The 12,675-nt window shown below is 39.8% G+C and overlaps 1 protein-coding gene across 18 annotated transcripts in view; it reads left to right on the forward strand.

Moving 5' to 3' along the window:
* DAB1 (DAB adaptor protein 1) overlaps nucleotides 1-12,675 on the forward strand; it is a 1,117,693-nt gene that overhangs the window by 442,490 nt on the left and 662,528 nt on the right. The window lies entirely within an intron of this gene.

Below are 12,675 nucleotides of genomic sequence, written 5' to 3' on the forward strand. Positions count from 1 at the left end.
ATTCAGCAATTCTATACATTACTCAGTGCTCACCGTGATGTGTAGTTGCCATCTGTCATCATACAACAGTATTACAATATTATTGATTATATTCCCTGTGCTGTACTTTTCATCTCCATGACTTATCTATTTATAACTAGAAGTTTGTACCTTTTAATCCCCTTCACTTATTTCACCCATCCCCCCACCAACCTTCCTGTTGGTGACTACCACTTTGTTCTCTGTGTTTTAAGAATCTGTTTGCATTTGCTTTCGCTTTTTGTTCTTTTGGAGTTTTTTTAGGTTCCACGTATAAGTGACATCATATGGGATTTGTCTTTCTCTGTCTGACTTATTTTACTTAGCATAGTACCCTCTAGGTCCATTTTCATTGTCACAAATGGCAAGATCTCATAGCAGTCAGATTGGCTAATATCAAAAAGACAAGAAATAACAAGTGTTGGTAAGGATGTGGAGAAAAGGGAACCCTCATGCACTGTTGGTGAGAATGTAAACTGGTGCATGCACTGGGGAAAACAGTATGGAGGTTCCTCAAAAAATTAAAAAATAGAAATTCCATATGATCCAGTAATTCCATCATGAATCTTATTCATGTCTCCTTCTATACTATATAATATGCCACAGATGCCAATACTTGTTTCTTTTCTCAGCTAAAACTATTTACAGTTTTGAATGACTTCTTTCAGCTCTTTTCCTATTTAGACTCTTTTATTATCAAACTTATATTGGATGATATTTTTAAAATAAATAACAGTTCCTGAACTGATTTTGGGGTTATCCAAAGTTAAGTGGCATATGATATTCCTTAACAATAACTCTTTGTATGGCATTTTACCTTTACTAACCTTTTTGTATCTATTGTTTCGTTTAATCATCTCAATAATCCTGTGAGGTCAGTAAAGAGATTATCACATCTACTATCTAGATTAGTGTACCAAGGCATATTGTGTTAAAAGAGTATTTAGATAGGGGTGCCTGGATGGCTCAATCAGTTAAGTATCTGACTCAATCCCAGCTCAGGTCATGGTCTCAGGGTTGTGAGTTAAAAAAACAAAAAAAAGTATTTATTTATTTTTTTAAATTTTTTATTTATTTATGATAGTCACACAGAGAGAGAGAGAGAGAGGCAGAGACAGAGGCAGAGGGAGAAGCAGGCTCCATGCACCGGGAGCCCGATGTGGGATTCGATCCCGGGGCTCCAGGATCGCGCCCTGGGCCAAAGGCAGGCGCCAAACCGCCCACCCAGGGATCCCAAAAAAAGTATTTAGATCAGAGATTCAGAGATGTAATTTGAACCTGCTTATGCTTTTCATTTGTTTATCTATTTAACCACATTTATTGGCTACAGCTTGTATGCTAGATAACATATGATACTGTCTTTAAGAAGCTCATTGTCTGTGAGGGCATGTAGCCTACAAGTGGAGAGCAGTGACAAGAGTATGGACACTTGTACCATATGGGGGTTGTCAATGAGGAGTAAAGGATCAGTCTCATTGGGACATATAGAAAGGGCGTTATGATGTGCCACTTAGGCAGAGAATTGAGGCTCGCCATGATTTCCCCATGTGAACGAATAAGGACAAGGCCTTCCTAAAATATCCCCAAACAAAAACCCTTAGCAGTTGATATTTAATCTCTACTCTCATTTGTGCAATGTAATTTTCACTATGATCTCCCACTGCCCCCCTCAAAAAAAAAAAATCAGAGAAGAGAATCACAATGATTTAGGCCCTCACCAACTTTGCCTTGTTTTCTGGATAAAAGGGAGTAGAAAGGGTTTGTTTCCTACAGTTATTTCTTGGGCTACTTTCCTGCAGATCCTGGCCCTGCTCAGGCTGGATGGATCCTATCTGCAGAGGCAGGGGGAATGGTGTTTATATTCATCAGTATGCATTTCTTGAAACTGGCCACCAGTGAACAATCAAATCGCTTTGGAATATTCTTAAGCTTCCTACATGTTTGATTAGTTTTTCCCAGTAGGAAATGAAGCAGAAGAAGCAGCTATTAAGAGAGCTTGCTTTCTGCATGGCCTAAGACTGGCTCCTGGTGTAACAGTGATCTTCAGAGCAGACAGGAAGGTCAGAATCATTCCACGTGTTGAATGGAAAGACTGGAACTGGATGTACTTAGTCTTTGTGATGGATGGGAGCAGAGGAGGGCAGGACAATCTGAGGTGTCTTTTTGACTGTTTCACAGGCTGTTTGACACTCTTGCTTCAATTTTCCTCTCTATAGAAGAAGATTATTCATGTATAAGGTCTTCCATGTATTCATTCTCTTAGTAGCCTATAGAGCATGGCCCTCTACTAGGTGTCAAGGATTAAGAGTAAGATATAAGTAAGATACAGCACCCAAAGGAGCTCTTGCTGGAAATGGTGTGAGCAGAGACATAAAGGCTGTGGGTGAGTGAAGAGCAGCATGGGCCCAGACAATGAGGCCAAGTCATCCTGGAAGAGGCAGCAGGAAACTGCATGGGAATGTGAAAAAGAGAAGCCTGGCTGATGGTGTGGTGAAAGAGCAATTTTGATGGAGAAGAGAAATATCCAAGGAAGATCTTTTACATTTTGTCATAATCGGTGCTGTAAGCCCTCTCTTCCAAGATTCCTATAAAATAGCAAGTAAAATTTACACTCATTAATTATATTAATATTTGGTGAAGTGGATCATCTTTGGGAAGAAAGAAGTACTGATATCTACCCCATGGTTTATGTGAGACATAAGAAGCTAGACACAGGAAAAAAGTAAGTCAATATTTATATAATACATACAAACATATTTTAAATACAAATATTTAAATAATACATACAAACATATTTTAAATACGAATATTTAAATAATACATACAAACAATAATACATACAAAATAATACATACAAACACAAAGATAACTAATATATATATTACATATATATGCATATGTACACTGTGTATAAATACACACTATATATGTAATATGAATATGTGGTATATATGTAACTCCCTCTTAAAAAGCCTCTTGGGGAACAAAAAAAGAATGTTATCTGGGTAATATGTTCTTAGTGAACTATAATGAGCTAATACTTAAGTACTTACTATGTACCAGGTTCCTTTTTAGGTATCTTTTTTTTAACGATTTATTTATTTATTTATTCATGATGGACAGAGAGAGAGAGAGAGAGAGAGGCAGAGACACAGGAGGAGGGAGAAGCAGGCTCCATGCCGGGAGCCCAATGCAGGACTCCATCCTGGGACTCCAGGATCACGCCCTGGGCCAAAGGCAGGTGCCAAACCGCTGAGCCACCCAGGGATCCCCTCCTTTTTAGGGGATCTTAAATGTAATATATCTTCTTCAATCCTTAGATTAACTTCATCAGGTAGATACTACCATTATCACTCTTTTGTGTGGAAGGAATCTGACAAACGGAGAAGTTCAGTTACTTGCCCAAGGACACATAGCAAGTAAGATATAGAGCTGGACTTTGGATCCAGGCAGTCTGGATCTAGAATCTTAACTCTTAACTTCTCTGCTCCATTACATAAGATATGATTTGCTTTTAATATTTTTGTAAGGAATTAAATCCTTTAGGAATCCTCCAGTATATGAATGGAAGAACCAAGGCAGCTTTGATTCTCAAGCAGTCAAGTGTGAGGAACAGAAGCTTCCTCTCTTCATGGAGGCTGTAAGTGCATTGCTCCCTGAATTTGATTGTAGATCTTAGGATAAGATTTGCTAATTTGGTTCTTTCATTCAACAATTATTTACTGAGTAGCCAATATGTGCCAGAAACTATTTGAGGTGGTAGAAAAGAACAGAAACCAAATAAGCAAAATCTCAGATATTATGGAGTTTACCTAAGGACCATAGATGAGCACTTGGATGGTTTGTACGATCATGGCAACTGCTATCAAAAGAATGGGTGTTGTGAGAGTAGAGAGGAGGGAGGAGAGCTGCTATAAAATACAGGTGGTCCAGAGAAGCCTTGCTGACAAGATGACTTTTGAACTGACACCCAAAGGAAATATAAGAGCAAGCCTGCAATATCTGGGAGAAGAGCACTGCCACAGAGGGAATGCAAGTATGAAAGCCTTGAAGTTCAGTTGTACTTGACCTGTGTGAGGATGAGTTGGAGACCAGTGGGCCTGGAGCAGACTGGGCTAGATAGAAACAGAATGGTAAAATAGCAGGTGAGAAGTTTAACAGAGACTTAGGTTTTCACTCTGGTTTAAGTAACCACAGGAGGGCAGAGGGAAGAAGCAATATTTTTTTCTGCCTTTTTAAAAAGATTACTCTGACTGCCAGGTGAAAAATCAATGATAAGGGGACAAAGATGGACACAAACTATTAATGTAAAACTCAGGCAAGAGATTATGGTGGTAATGTTGGAGGGTGGTAAACAGTGGTTTTGTATTTTGAAGGTAGAGTTAACCACACCTGGAAGATTTCACTCCATAGAGAGTATGTATAAATGCTAAAACTGGCTGAGATCACTTCCAGAGGAAGTCTTGGTAGGGAAGAAAAAGTGTTCATGGATGGAAGCCTGGGCAGCTCTAATCTTGAGAGATTAAGGAGGCAGGAGGGATCAGCAGATGAGACTAAGAAGGAGTAGCCAGGGATAAAAGGAACACCAAGGGAGAGGAGCATCCTGAGAGTCAGGTAAAGAATGTGCTTCATGAAGGAGGGTGACTAGCAGTGCTGAGTGATGCTGACAGTCAATAAAGACTGAGAACTGAGGTGGGTGGCCCAGCTGTTGAGCATCTGCCTTTGGCTAAGGGCCTGATCCCAGGGTCCTGGGATTGAGTCCCACGTTGGGCTCCTTGTGAGGAGCCTGCTTCTCCTTCTGCCTGTGTCTCTGCCTCTCTCTCTCTCTCATGAATAAACAAATAACATCTTTTAAAAAAATACTGAGAACCGAGTGTTGTATTGGCAACATGGAGGTCACTGATGACCATGACAAATGCTGTTTTTGGTCTGGTGGCAAGGGTGAAAGCCTAACTGGAGTGGGTTTAGAAGAAATTTGAATTACCCCTGGATATGCTTTCAAATGAGGCTTTCATCTGAGCAGAAATGGAATCTGCTTTCACACTACTCAGAGGCCTGAGTCTTGTCCTTATAAAACCAAGGCTCAAAGGCCCAAGGCTTTAGAAACCGAAAATAAGAAACTGAAATATTTGAACCTAAATAGTATTAAAGTTGTCATCTAAGGCTTGAAATGTTGGAGTCACAGATCTTGCTCCAGGAAATAAAATGGACGAGTTGTTGTTTTTATTCTGGTTCTCTGCCTAAGACTACAACTAAAGGATCTCTTTTATATATTTACCCTGGGACTCTGTCCCCATGTCTTCCCTTGACAAAAAAAAAAAAAAAAAAAAAAGTAGTGTCCTCCAAAGTCTGAACTCCCTGGGGGAAAAAAATCATTATTTCTCTTTGTCTGATGAAAACTTCTTTAGAGTTCATTTGTTAGTTTAGTGTAGCATCTTCTAAATGCCTGGCATTGGGTGCAAGTGTTGAGCTTGGACATGGAGAAGTAAATTCTAATCACTACTCTGTTACTAGTTTGTTGTGCAAAAAATAGTATCACAACATCCTTTTATGCCTTAGAATTTCCATTTAGTTTGGCAGGATAACTTTGAATTCCCTTAAATCTTACTCTCTCTGATTCATTCTAAAATTCATTCATATTTTCCAAGCTTCTAATTGATCTCAGCCTTCCCTTCTTTATATTAATCACAATTCTCCTTTGCAAGAGGAATAGGGATATTTTCTAACAATTCAGTCATCTTTATGAATCTTCCATTCTTTTGGATACCTATAAATTGTGGAGAATAGCGTCCAATCTTGATGTCTCAAAAACTCAAGACTGGGCAATAGACTAGCAGCTGAGACCTGAGGTCTGGCACCTCTGGTTGTTTCCTTTGACTTTTAGTGTGTATCAGTGAAGTCCTGGATATCTTTGGCTAGCTTTGTGCCCTTAGTCAAGGTAATTAACTTCTCTATGCTTTGGCTTTTCAACTGAAAGAAGAATATCACTATCACATGTGTTGAGAGAACATATGTGATAATCTTTGGGACTTACCTGAGAGTAGCTACTATTACTTACCTATCTCCTTATTTGATAGATGACTGTCAATTGTAGCTATCTGGCAATAGCCACTCGATTCAGAATTTATTATGCAAATATAGTCAGAGAGGTTCTCTTAACCCAGGACTTTAGGAAAACAACAAAGAAGTTAAATGAAATTCAAACACACTATCAAGAATGAAAGTGCTCTTTGAACATTATTTACATATCACTGGAAATAAATCCCTATACCCAGTTATCTATGGTAACAATGGTGCTATCATTTTAAGGCCTCCTATCATCAATGAAAATCATTCCAAATTAACAGTAAACACTAGTAATGTGTTCCTTGAATGCACAGGAACTGACTTTACTAAGGCAAAAATAGTTCTCAGTGTCAATTTCACCATGTTCAGTGAATATTATGAGAATCAATTTATAATTGAAAAGGCTGAGATGGTTTTTCCTAATGAAAAAATCATACATCCTTCCAGAGCTGGCTTAACAACAGGAGATGGTGATATCTAATTAACAAAAAGTTGGAATCAGAGCAACTCCAGAAAATCTTTCCAAGCTTCTGACCAAGATGTGTTTAAAGTCAGAAGTCATAGGTTGATTGGAATGAGGTTGAGATTGAAATATATCCAATCAGAGTTGACATTTTCCATGCATGTACTATAAAAGATGTGGCTATTGCTTATGGATGTAATAATTCAGATGGCTCTCCCAAAAACATATACTAATCAATTTCCTCTTAATAAGCTCACCGGACTTCTAAGACATGACATGGTAGCTCCTGGATGCATTGAAGCATTTGTCTTTCCTCTGTACCTCCAAGAAGATATTGCTGATAAACTGGGTTTGGACATCTCTGCAATAAAGATAGTTCATATACCTGATGCTACAACAGGTAAAATTGAATTGCAGGTAGTACTCGTTACCCTTCTTTCTGGCCTCCTAAAGACTATAACCACAAATATTAAGATGCCCCTTCCTCTAAAACTGAAATCTTTGACATTGTAGTAAAAGATTCTAGCAGAGACATAGATGAAAAAGAGAGAGAGAGAGTAAAAGCCCTCCTAAAATTGTCTGAAGGTCTGCATACTGTACAGTGGATTTTGAAATCATCTGCCAGTTTCCTTGCACTTTGGCCCTGTGACCAGGGAGAACCATTTCTGTTGTGGTTGGTCTACATCTCTCCTCCAGATTCTGCGGGCTGCCTCTATTTGTCTCATGCTGTTTCTTGTCAGTGTGATCTCTGACACTGGCTGCTTCCTCTGGGCTCTTAGGGCAAGAGTCAGTGAAGCCCAGCCTTTGCAGAGGCAAACATTTAAAACCTACTGTAAGAACTGGAATTACCATTGCATGGCTAAAGAGGCTTGACTCCCTATAGTGAGATGTCTGCATACTTCCTGGCAGCATTCAAAGTGTGTCTTCTGACACCATCCATTCTGGATTCTCTGTCACATTCTTCTAAATTCCTTTGGGGAAAAAAAAAAAACAATTGTTCAGTCCTATTTGGGGCTCCTCCTATTGAATCAAAACATGGATTGTATAATACCTCCTGGAAGCATCAGACACTGTTTCCTTTGCTCCTTTGACAACAGGAAGGAGAGTAGTGGAGGGGGGAATTGTCCCACTTAAATCATTTCTATCATCCCCTCTACCACGGTGTGAGCCCTTTGAAGAAGGGATAGTACCTTGCACTTCTGTATATCTAATGCCTTGCTCACGGCATGCCCCACGAAGGGCATAGTCAATAGCTGTTGGGATGAGTTGCTGCACTGAACCATTGCCTTGGTGTGTTGTACCAGGTCTCACAGCCTAGTGGATTCAAAGATACAGGACTTCTCTTCAGGTAGTCCAAGAGACAGGGTGGGGTGAGGGAGTGATGCGCCTGAACTCAGCTGTGATAAATCCCAAGAAGTCCACAGTTTTCCAAAGATTTGCATGCTGAATAGGAATCTCCCACTCTGAAATCAGGGCTTCCCAAATCCTGGTCCACAGATTGGTGCTAGCCACCAGTGAAATAAAAATGAACAATGCAGTCATTTTTTTTAAGCAAAGCTAAATTTATGTTTTTAATCTAAGCTTATGGCCTTCCTGAAATGTTTTTTCATGTCCAGCTACACTGAAATAACCCTTTTCAAATTATGATGATGGTAAATAGCAAATGTTATCCTTAATATTACTATGAGAGGAAAATCCTTGTTACCTTATATTGCTGCCCAGTTTAATTTTGTTTTGTTTTGTTTTGATGTTTTTTGCCCCATGCATTCTCTCTAAGGAGCACTGTTAGAATTGTGGTTTCTAATGAGACATGGACCATTTTGAAAATCTGAACTAAAGCTTTAGACCCTTTCTCCACAGTAACTTGTATGTATACACACATGCAAACATTCACAGGCAATTTTGGAAGGTTCACAGGCCTCTTTAGGACTAGCTGTATGCTTCTAAAGGATCCAGAAAATGCAGGTTAGGAATTCCTGGACCAGAGGGAGTGACAGTCCACTATTGAGAGAAAATGACCTTTCCCCCATTCATCTGCTTTGTAATGAAATATTCAATGTAAATAAAAAGTTTTCCATCACTACCTTTAAAAGTCTAAGAACTAAGCATTGAGATCAGGGATTTAACAGATACTTTGCAAAAGTAAATGGCACTCTTTCTAAGGCAGCTGATACCCAGCATTCTGTTCTAAGGCAGAACCAGTATTCTGTGGTCTCGGTGGGTGCGGGAACCTCTCTTCCCTTTGGCATTTTTTTTGCCGAGCATATGTTGCAACCCATCACCACCGACAGGGCTCTGTGCATCTCCCAGGCTGTCTGGGGGAGTCTTTTTGAAGGCATTTCAGCCATCTGTTAGGGTTTCCTGCTCTCCAGGGTGCTTTGATACCATGAGGAGATGTGACATGACATTTGGAATCTGGGACCATGCATCACAATGCCAAGGGCAGGGACAGCCACAGGGTGACTGACTCTGGCCCATTGTGCAGGGATGAGCATGTCAATCAAATACATCTGGCTGGGTAGTCATATTGACAGCTGGGCTGTCAACTTCAGAGGGGAGGAGGAAATGAAAGGTCGTAGAAGCCGTCGAAGAGAAGGCTGTTCGTCTCCCTCTAAGAAAGCCTTGGGGTGGAAGTGGAGACCACAACTGGAGCAATGAAGTTGGCAGTGATCACAGGATCTCAGAACTGTAAAGATGGTCAAATCCAGAATCTCCCAAACTTCAGTTATTCAAGCCCATAGCCATGATTTTTTTCTATCTGCAGGTCACCAATAATTTTCTTTATATTTTCTTTAAATAGACTCCATTTTTATTTAAATATATTTTTAAAGAAACTTTACATAACTAAATAAATCTGGTGCCACTTGTTATAAATATACTGTAGTCAAAAATAAATAAAATGAAAATAAAGCACTTTTTGGAAATTCTTGCTCAATGCTGTGGTCTGCTAGCTCAGTGTTAAAAGGAGAAGTCAGCAAAGGTTTTGGGCTTGTCGTGGGCACTAACTCAGACTTTCTCCTTGATGCAGTTGGCAATATTGAAAGAAAATTCAAAAGTGAATCCTCATCACCTTCTGTGCTCAATGTTAGTTAATATCACATCAAAGAATTGATTAAATTTCGTGTGCCATGTCAATTCATTTCGTGTGCTACTGGAGGGCTGGATTTCACTCTGTAGGACACATGGATCTGATCCAAGCTGTTTGCAGAGGTGAGGACTCCTGGAGAATGGAAAGGACTTGTCCAAGATAACTGTGATTCTAGATCTGTCCAGGTACATATACCATTTAGCTACGGAATTTTGCAGCTTCTGCTGGAGGCAGATTTTACATGCCTGCACCTTGGCTTTGGATTCTACCTTGTGATGTGTTTTGGCCAATGAGACGTAGGCAGGTGTGGTGCAGACAGAGGCTTCAAACTGGATCACAGAGCTGGGCTTGCTTTCTTGTACTTTACCATTAAGAGGACATGCCATGGTGAGTCGGCCAGTCTATGGAGGATGAGAGACACATCATGCAGGCCCAGATTTTATCTGTACAAAGATCCAGTGCTGGACTCCCAGTTGCTGATTCCCCTTTTTGGCATCATATGTGGGGTGTATATGTGTGTGTGTGCATACTTGTGCATGTGTGTATGTATATATTAGATAGACAAGTAGAAGCAGAAGGAGGTAGGGGAGAAGAGAAAGGGAAAGGAAAGGTGGGTAGGGAAGATCAGTGTCCATCTCTCAATCATCTTCTATCTTCCCAAAGCCTAAAGCAGGCTCTCAAAAATGTTGCTGATTAATAAATGTTTTACCTTTTAATCAACAACTTTCTAAATTCAAGGAGTATTTGCCAAGAATTCCATTATATACGTGGAACTGTGCTAAATATACCTGGGAATACAAAAGAAATCATTTCTGTGCCAGAGGGCATTACCCTGTATTTTGATGGCAGGGCCACACCGGCATAAATAAACTAAGCACTAATTCAAAGCTGTCACATTCCTGTGCAGAACCGAGCAGCATGGTGGTCCTCAAACATGGCAGTGTCCTCTTCTGGCAGGCCATGAGCCTGCCACCCCACCAGCATACAGCACAGCTCTGCAGCACCCCGTGGAGAGTGTAGGTTCTCCACAAATCTTTCCTATCTATTTCCTTCTCTCTCCTTTTATGTATAGACATTTCTATTCCTTTTGGTTGTTTTTTTCTGCCTTTGCTCCAGAGTATTCATAGATACCTGCATCTCTTTCAATGAGTTGCTCTTCTGCGCAGTTGGTCTGATATCTTGGCACCATCCTTCACATTCCCCCCTCTATGACCGAGTCCTGGGAGTTGCATGCAGTCCATATGTTGAGTCCACTTTGCTCCATCTCCTCCCTGACCACCATGGTCAATACCCTTGTAAATGCCTCACCTACCTGATTTCTTAGCATCACGTTTGTCCAATCTACTACCCAAAGAATAGTTGGAATAACTTTGTAAAATGCTAATCTGATCGTTTAAACTCCCCTGCTAAAAGAACCCCAGTGGTTTCCCATTATAATTTAAAGAAAAAAAAAACCACTACAGACTCATTATTGCGCCCTATAATAATCTGCAGTATAATGTGAATGCTGTGTAGGTCTGCTTTGCCAATGAAATCAAGGAGATTCCACACTCAATAAGACAACATCTTCTCACTGCCAGGCTTTCATTTTTCATGCCAAGTAAGCATGACTACAATCATAATTACCATTTATTTATTTTTTTAAATAATTACCATTTATTGAGGACATACTATAAGATGCACATATTTAAGCTCTTTATACACATTAACTTCCTTGATCCTTATAACTCTGTGATATAAATACTATTTTTATACCAGTGTTATAGATAAGGAAACTTAGACACAGAATGTTCAAGCAATTTTCTTAAGGCCACACAGCTTGAAAATTACAGGGATCAGAACCCAAGCACTGTAGTTCCCTTACTGCTGCTGGGCCATGCAGGGACCATGGGATTTGACAAATGCAGAAGGAATATCATCAAACTGCCACTAGCTTTTCCATCCCATCACTTTTCTGGCTAGCTCTCAAGATATCCATATCCATCTATAGATAGATGGATATGGATATAGATATGGATAGATCCATATCTATCTATAGTGGTATTGGTTCTCCACCCTCAAGAGATAGCTCAGTATAACAGCAACATCAAAAAAATTAGGAATCAGCTGCTGGAAATTGATGATGTCTCTGAAGGGCTGAGATGGTCTTCCTCTAAAGAGGTAATTATGGGAACCTAGTAAGAATGGAAGGCATTTTGCAGAAAATAGAATATGAGCAATCCTCACAGAAATGTCAAAAGGATAATATGTTTTGCAAATGTTTATTGCAAACAGACAAAAGTAGGTTCAATTACTCATCACAGCCTACACATTTCTCTCTTTGTTGGCTGGAAAGCACTCAGGTGTTTTGTTTTGTTTTGTTTAATATTTTCCAGGATGGCATGGAGGTATTTTTAGCTTGAAATTTTGATTGTGAATGTCTGTGGCCTATTAAAAAAAAATGCCGATGCAGCCTTGCAGCATGAAAAAGGATGACAAGAACTGGTGAACATGATTAATCCACTGGACTTCATATATCATCTATCCTTTGCCCCTCCTTCCTCCAATCCCTGTGCTCTCGGAACACTTCATCTGAGATTCTGGGCACTTGGAAACCAGAATCTGTATTCGGCACATGTCCCTCCACGATTAAATAAAAATAATCATCATCTTTCTCTGCTGTTGCCTCTGCAGGATAGTTTTTAACTCCACCTCCACTGCTAGTACCCCCAGTCAGGCTCATTGGTGTAAGAATAAACATCACGGGCTTTGGAGAAAACTGGATTTTAAATCTTAATAATGGTGTGACTTTGTACAGGTTTCTTGTCCTTGTCGATTCTCAGTCTTCTGATATCCAGTGGGAATGACGATGCCTGCATCACAGGGCAGGTGGTAGTAGTAGTTAAGTGAAATGTATTTTAAATGCCTAGTGTTGAATAATATTTACTGTGCTACCACTCTGCCTTTATTATTCATTTAATTTAACTTTATAAAGTAGGAATAATTGGGATACCTGTGTGGCTCAGGCTGTGAAGCATCTGCATTTGGCTCAGGTCATGAT

Source organism: Canis lupus, chromosome 5, assembly GCF_003254725.2.
Source record: "Canis lupus dingo isolate Sandy chromosome 5, ASM325472v2, whole genome shotgun sequence".
Taxonomy (NCBI): Eukaryota; Metazoa; Chordata; class Mammalia; order Carnivora; family Canidae; genus Canis; species Canis lupus.